This window comes from Camelina sativa, chromosome 7 (assembly GCF_000633955.1).
Source record: "Camelina sativa cultivar DH55 chromosome 7, Cs, whole genome shotgun sequence".
Taxonomy (NCBI): Eukaryota; Viridiplantae; Streptophyta; class Magnoliopsida; order Brassicales; family Brassicaceae; genus Camelina; species Camelina sativa.
In genome coordinates this window covers 3,477,793-3,484,623 of record NC_025691.1, presented here as the reverse complement: position 1 = coordinate 3,484,623, position 6,831 = coordinate 3,477,793, and positions in this window count along the sequence as shown.

The following is a 6,831-nucleotide window of genomic DNA, read 5'->3' as shown; positions in this document are numbered from 1 at the left end:
TTTTTTTTTTTTTTTTTTTTGTGAGCATATTTGTTTCTTATACAGTAGCTTCGATTAGTCAAACATAAAGAGATTTGAAACAGCCGTTGTTTCTTTTAAACTTTGCTAGGGATCATAATTGAGTCGCGTCTATCAATTCTTTTAGAGAACACAAAAGGTTCATTGGATGTACGCAAGGATATGATAATTGGTACGGATGATCCGAGCTTAATTCGAGTGTTTTTAGTCGAGGTTTGGTGAACCGGATCACCGGATGATTTTGGGGGACATGATGGATAATTTACGTGGAAACCGAGGCTTCCACACATACGAATACTGTTCCTATGGTAGGTGTGTTTCCGAGACTTACAAAAGGTCGAAGAGCAGAAACTTGAAGATGAGACTTGAGAGCTTGGTTGCAACTTTTAGAGATACAGTATAAATTAATACTCACTATAAATTAATAAATTCTTCCAGTATCATAAATTAATTTTGATCTCATTTATAATCTTTCCAATTAATTTTCCATTTTTTTTTAAATTATAGTTTATAAATTCTTTTAGTGTAAAAAATGACATAATTCGATAAAATAATAAGATAATATTTTTTGGAAATCATATGAAAATATATAGTCCCATCAATATCACTATTCACTAAATTAATAATGATATAAACTAATATATATATATATATATATGTATATATCAAAGAATTTTTTTGTGAAATATGACTCTAGTGTTGTTTATCTAATCTTGAATTTGCATTATTGTTGGAACTCAATTCTAATCTTTCTTATTGCATCAAAAATTTATAGTGTTGTCTTCTCAAATCGCATCAAAAAATTGTAGAAAGACTATATTAATAAAATAAAATTTTATTGTTGGATCTCATTTCTAATATTTCTCATTAATTTTCAATTTTTTTTTGAAAATTATGAAAACAAAAATATATTTTTATAATATTCGTTTATTAGTAATTAATAATTACTATTTTATCGATAATTAAAACCTCTATAAATTAAGAAAATTCCATGGTCTCAATATTATAGAGGTTTTACTGTAGGTTAAAAAAACTTAGATGGGTTAAAAAAATCAAAAAAAAAAACAAAGAAAAACGTGGTTTTATTTTACACCCATTTCTCAATTTCTAAATATATTTTTGTAATTTTCAACAAAACCATAATGTTTTTTTTCTGATCATCGGTGTACACCCTTCTTGTAGTCAATCCACAAGGACAAGGGCATCACAAACATTAATACTACTCAGTCCAAATTCGATACTTTTGTGGTGATTGAGCAGCCTGTCCAAAGTGGCAATACATTGGCGCAAGGAAATTTACATCAGCCATAAATACCTTAAACCAGTGAGACTATATTATTAGTATTTTTCCAGTGTTAAAAAAAGCGCTAGGCGGTATGTGGGCATTGACCCAGCGCCTAGCGCCTAGAACGCATAGTCGGAGTTTAGACGCTTTTAGGCGGTTTAAGCGTTTACAATATAAAACATTATATATATAATATTATATATAAAATTATGTAAAAATATATGTTAGAAAAAATAAAAAATAATAAATCATAAACTAAAATTAGAAAAATAACATATGAACATTATATATAACATATGAACATTTATAAATATGTATATGAATATAAAACTTAAATTTTCAAATAGATGTAGTTAAAAATTAAAAATATATATTAAAATAATATTATGTGATTTTAGGCGGTCGCCTAGACCGCTTTCTTGAACACTGGTATTTTTTTATTTTTCCCTGGAGTTATTCCTCTATTATTTTTATTAGGGATCCATAAGATAATAATCCAAAATTTTAAAATATAAATGCTTTCATTAAATATTTGATTGCATGAATGAAGAGTTATTCTCATTACTTTGGATTTACATGAACCGATGGCTAGCGTATGTTAAAAGTTGTAATGAAATGATAGCGTATCTCACCGCAGCAGCTTTGGCATATGTATCATTCCGCTACATTATCGACGCACAAAAGAAATATGGCTCCCAACTTTATCGAGTTGATTTCATGGAGATATTTTTCACATTTTTTGAAGACTTCACTTTGATTGACCTGTTTATCTGCATTGCTTTGGCATATCGATATACATGTGCAAGCAGTGTTCATTTGCACTAGGACCATATTAAATTTACATAAAAAGTAGTTTATTTTAAGGTCTAAAATTTGTTTTTTTTTATGTAATTAATGCCTATTTTTTAAAAATTGAACAGGGATTGTAGTTTTTTTGGTTGTTTTAAAGTCGGCCCTGGCTGCAGCATATATATTTTCTTCAGCTTCCGTCAGTCCTTTTGTGAAACGTATGGCTGAGGCGTCATCCATTGCGATCGGGTTTTGTATTGTTTTTTGGGTGATATTTTATATCTCACATTTAACATGTTACCTAGGCCTTGGTTTAATCGGCTTATCTATTGGAGTCCTCACATTCCGAGAATTCAAAATTGCTTGAAGAGGTGGTATCCAAAGCTCTTGAGAGAAGACAATATCAAGAAAAGGTTGTGAAGGTCCTCTGGGTGTAGTATGTTTCTTTTATTCATTGTTGCTAAGGAAATGCATAGATGTCTTTTATTCATTGTTACTGAATGATTCTATGTGGATTATCCAGAATACATTTCTTCCCACCTATTTACTTAGACCTTGGGATTCTCAAGAACAAATTTAAGTTTTGTAAAACAAAACATGTATGTTATTGTTTGGTTAAAACAATACCTAGGTATATACCAAAACAACACATGGTTGCACAACACATGTGAGGACTCCAATATATATGCTACAGACAGGGCCAGCACATGGTTGCACAACACATATATATTTTGGTTAAAACAAACAACAAAAAGAAACAACACATGGTTGCACAAGGTATGAAACAAGAATACCACTTTCACAAGAGCTTTGGTTCGGAGAAGATGCTTTGTTTGACAGAGAACATAGCTTTGTTTGACAGAGAACAATGCTTTGCGTGACAGAGAACAGGGCAACAAGATGAATGCCCTCAAGCAGCTCATTCACCATTTAACTTTACTGGTTCAGAAAAAATCAACAAGATCAATGGGTTAACCAACAGTGCAGCAGGGGAATAGTTAGATTCATCAAAGGTTTTGTTTCATGCATATTATGACCTGAGATCTCATACTACAAGTACAGTAACGTTAATTTAGTAGATTCATCAATTTACACCTTGCATTATCATTTATTCCGAGAACTAAATAATCCTTAGTTGTACATCTTTTCTTATCTATTAATTTAGTAGATTCATCAATTTACACCTTGTTCTTTGTGTTGTACTTTGCTGATCCTAATACCCTTTTACTAAATTAAACAATCTAAATTAGAGAATCAAACAATCCTAAAAAGCAAATATCAACAGGATCACTAAGGTACAATATACAAAATTCATCAGCTTATAAGAAACTTCATAGAAATTTGATATTTCCGCAAAATCCAAAGGATTCGAATTTATGAATTGAGATGATCCAATGATTCAGTGTGAAAACAGTCCCTCGATAGTGACTTGCATTATATTTATCACCAGCAAGAAATACATAAAATGTCTTTGTTCTAGTTTCATGTTTAGCGGACCCATCTTGCTTTTAACAAGATCTAGATAGATTCTGAATATAATTTAGAGAGTTTTTCATATTGGATTGTTGTAGTGTGTGTGGAAACTTCAATAAAATGATAAATTCTTGCAACTAATGATATATTTGGGTTTCAAAAAAATCGTAAAGAAATAGTAAATTTTAAACTAATGGTTGGGTTAAGGAGTCGTCTCCCAAAAGATGTGGAAGACAAGTGGAATATGAAACGAAACGAAAACACACCATAATAATAATAATATTCTTAGCAAACCAAAGGCCACAGCCTCAACATGATTTAATGTAACCATGTATGGGGTGAGCAAAATACATCCCATCAGAAGGGTGGCATGCCCAAACGCTGTGACACACATCTGCATCTGGTCATCCATAGACGTCGAAGCTCTCAGTGCAATTTCTCCTAAGCCTAACATAAGGTAAATGTAGACGACGCCATATGAATTGATAAACCTGTCGAGATCAAATCCCCTTGTATAGATAATATGAAATATCAGCAAAGTGTATGACGTGATGAGCAGAATATGCATCACTATCGAGTAGACTACTCCCGAAGTCATCCTGCCATGCATATTACCCAAAATTAAGACGTGTATAAGAATCAAACGAAGCTTGCTTCTAAAACGTAAATATAAACAGAAGGCACTCACTTTAGGATGAGTCTTAGTCCACGTTTCCACAACATCTCTTGTCCTTTTTTGAGCATGCCTTCTTCCATCTACAACACAAATATCGTTCTCATTAATAAACTTATTTTATTAGCTAGACACAAGGATACGAAATAATATTTATCAAACTGGACGAATAACCCAAGTTAAAAACCACACATAAGAATCTTAGTTGCAAGAATCAAAATTTTCTTTTTTTTAGAGCTGCTCTAAGACTAGACATTGTAAGTTCGAAAGCATATATTTTTTTTTTTCTCCCTTTTCTTTAATGATTAAACGTCAAAATTATAATCATCTTTCCCCTCCGTCTATGTTTGAACCCTAAAACTCCGATGAAACCCTAAGATAGTTTGTGATATACTTTTTACAGAATTATTATCACAAGACCCTTAAATCAACCCTAAAATCATAAGAAATTAAACCCAAAATTCATCTTCCATTGGTCCGCACATATCTAAGCTAATTTTTTCCACAAATTAAAAGAAGCAATCTTCAATCAAATTCGGAAGAAAGATAAGAGTTACATCAATAAATTGGAGAAAAAGAAATCAAATTCCTAAAAGTCACCGGAGCGAGTTTGGGGACATCAGCAATCATAATAAGCAACGTAAGACGTGCAAGTCCTTGTTCTGAGATTTGATAAATAAATAAAACTACGTATCAGTATCATGCATATATATATGTAGATAAATATTTGCATAACAAATCCAGACAGAAAAAGGAGTTGCCGAACCGACATAATGGTATTCACTATATGTTTGAAGAGGATTCTATCTTATCAATAAAAAATAAAATAAAAAGAATATAGAGGGGGTGCACAAAAAGAAAAAAAGAAAAGAATATAGAGGATTATTTAGGGTATTTTCATAATTATTTTGATATACTTAATCACCACAATAATTGCATTTTATTTATTAAATCCTGTTGTCCCAATCATCTCCGATCATCAAAGAACCGTAACACCCGAAATGATCGGACGGAGCAGCTTCATACTTGTTTTTTGAAATAGGAATGGATAAGGAGAGGGTTCTTATTATAGCTTAGATTATATATGCACAGTTGTTACTGCGATAAACTGAAACAGCTATTATTCCTTTTTAATTAATCACTTTGCTCTGCTTTTCCCTCTCATCTCCTCTGTTTCTTCATTATATACTTTAAAAAAGAGAGCAAATTCTTAACTTTTTTGGGACAGAGGAATTGGAGAAGACGCAATGGTAAATCAAACATTTCCAGATGCCATCAATATAAGATTTATCCAACTACCAAAAAAGTCCAGCATTCTTACTTTATTGTAAAGGAAATAGAACAAAGCTTCACATGAAGATACAAAAAACATAAGGAACCCCTTCATTACAAAACCAGCTAACGTTTTGATATAGATCATATTCATACGTAAAAGTAAAACCCAAGTCATTCCCTCTAACGGTGTTTGCGCTTTTCAGGACCAATAATATTGCAATCTTGGCAAGCCATTCGGGCTTGTATGAGTTGTGCAATTGCCAATCCAAACAAACAACATTCCAGGAGCAAATCCTATAGCCACTGCTTTCCAGTTCAACACCTCCCTCTCCTGCTTCTTCCTTCGTCTCCTAATGAAAAGTCTTGGTTGTGGAGATCTGGGAACAAACTGCATGTTTGCCAAAGAGGAAGATCTGAAGAGGAAAACTACTATTTATTGGGTAGATTAAATTGGAGTTTTACAAGGAAAACGAAAATAGTAAAAAGGAAAAAGTTATTTTCTCCTATGGTGATTAGGAAGTCTTGATGGATGTATAAGGAGGTGTTGGGCACGTCCTAGAGAAGCAAGAGAGCTGAGACATAAAGAATAAAATCCTAGAGAGCTTTCTCATTGTGTGCGGCTTAGTTTCGTGGTTTGGTGCTTGGGTTGTTCAAGCTTCTTTGTTCGTCGGTGTGACGTGTGTGTGAAGGTTGCTCAAGAGAGTTGAAGACCTGAAGTCTAGACTCAGGGGGAGTTTAACCCAAGGTTAGGTTATCTTGGTTTAAATCTAGGCTTGGTGTTAGTCTAGTTAAGGGTAGAGAATTATCCTTAAGATTTCATGTTAAGAACGGAGAGGTGAATTAAGAGGGTTGTGCTTAATTTACGCGTTTGCAAATAGGTTGTATTTGCTTTCTTGTTTTAGTGGAATCGAAATCTGGAGGTGGTCCCTGGGAGTAGGAAAAACTGAACCTCGTTAACAAAGTTCTTGTGTTCTTTACTTTCTACACTTTATTATTGCCTCATCCGCATTTACAAGTGGTATCAGAGCGGGTTCTCGATAGAGATTAAGTCTAGTTTCGGGTAGATCAAGGGTGAGGGTAGTTCAGGAAGTAAGACAAAGCTTTGAATTAGTTGTGATGACTTCATACAGAGAAGGCACGTCTATGTCAAGACCACCGTTGCTTGATTCAACGAATTACAGTTATTGGAAGGTTCGTGTGCAAGCGTTTATTTGTAACCTTGATGAAGATTGTTGGAATTCGATTGAGCTTGGTTGGGAGCCTCCTAAAGTTGTGGATGAGAAAGGGGTTGAGAGTCTTAAGCCTAGGGATAAGTGGA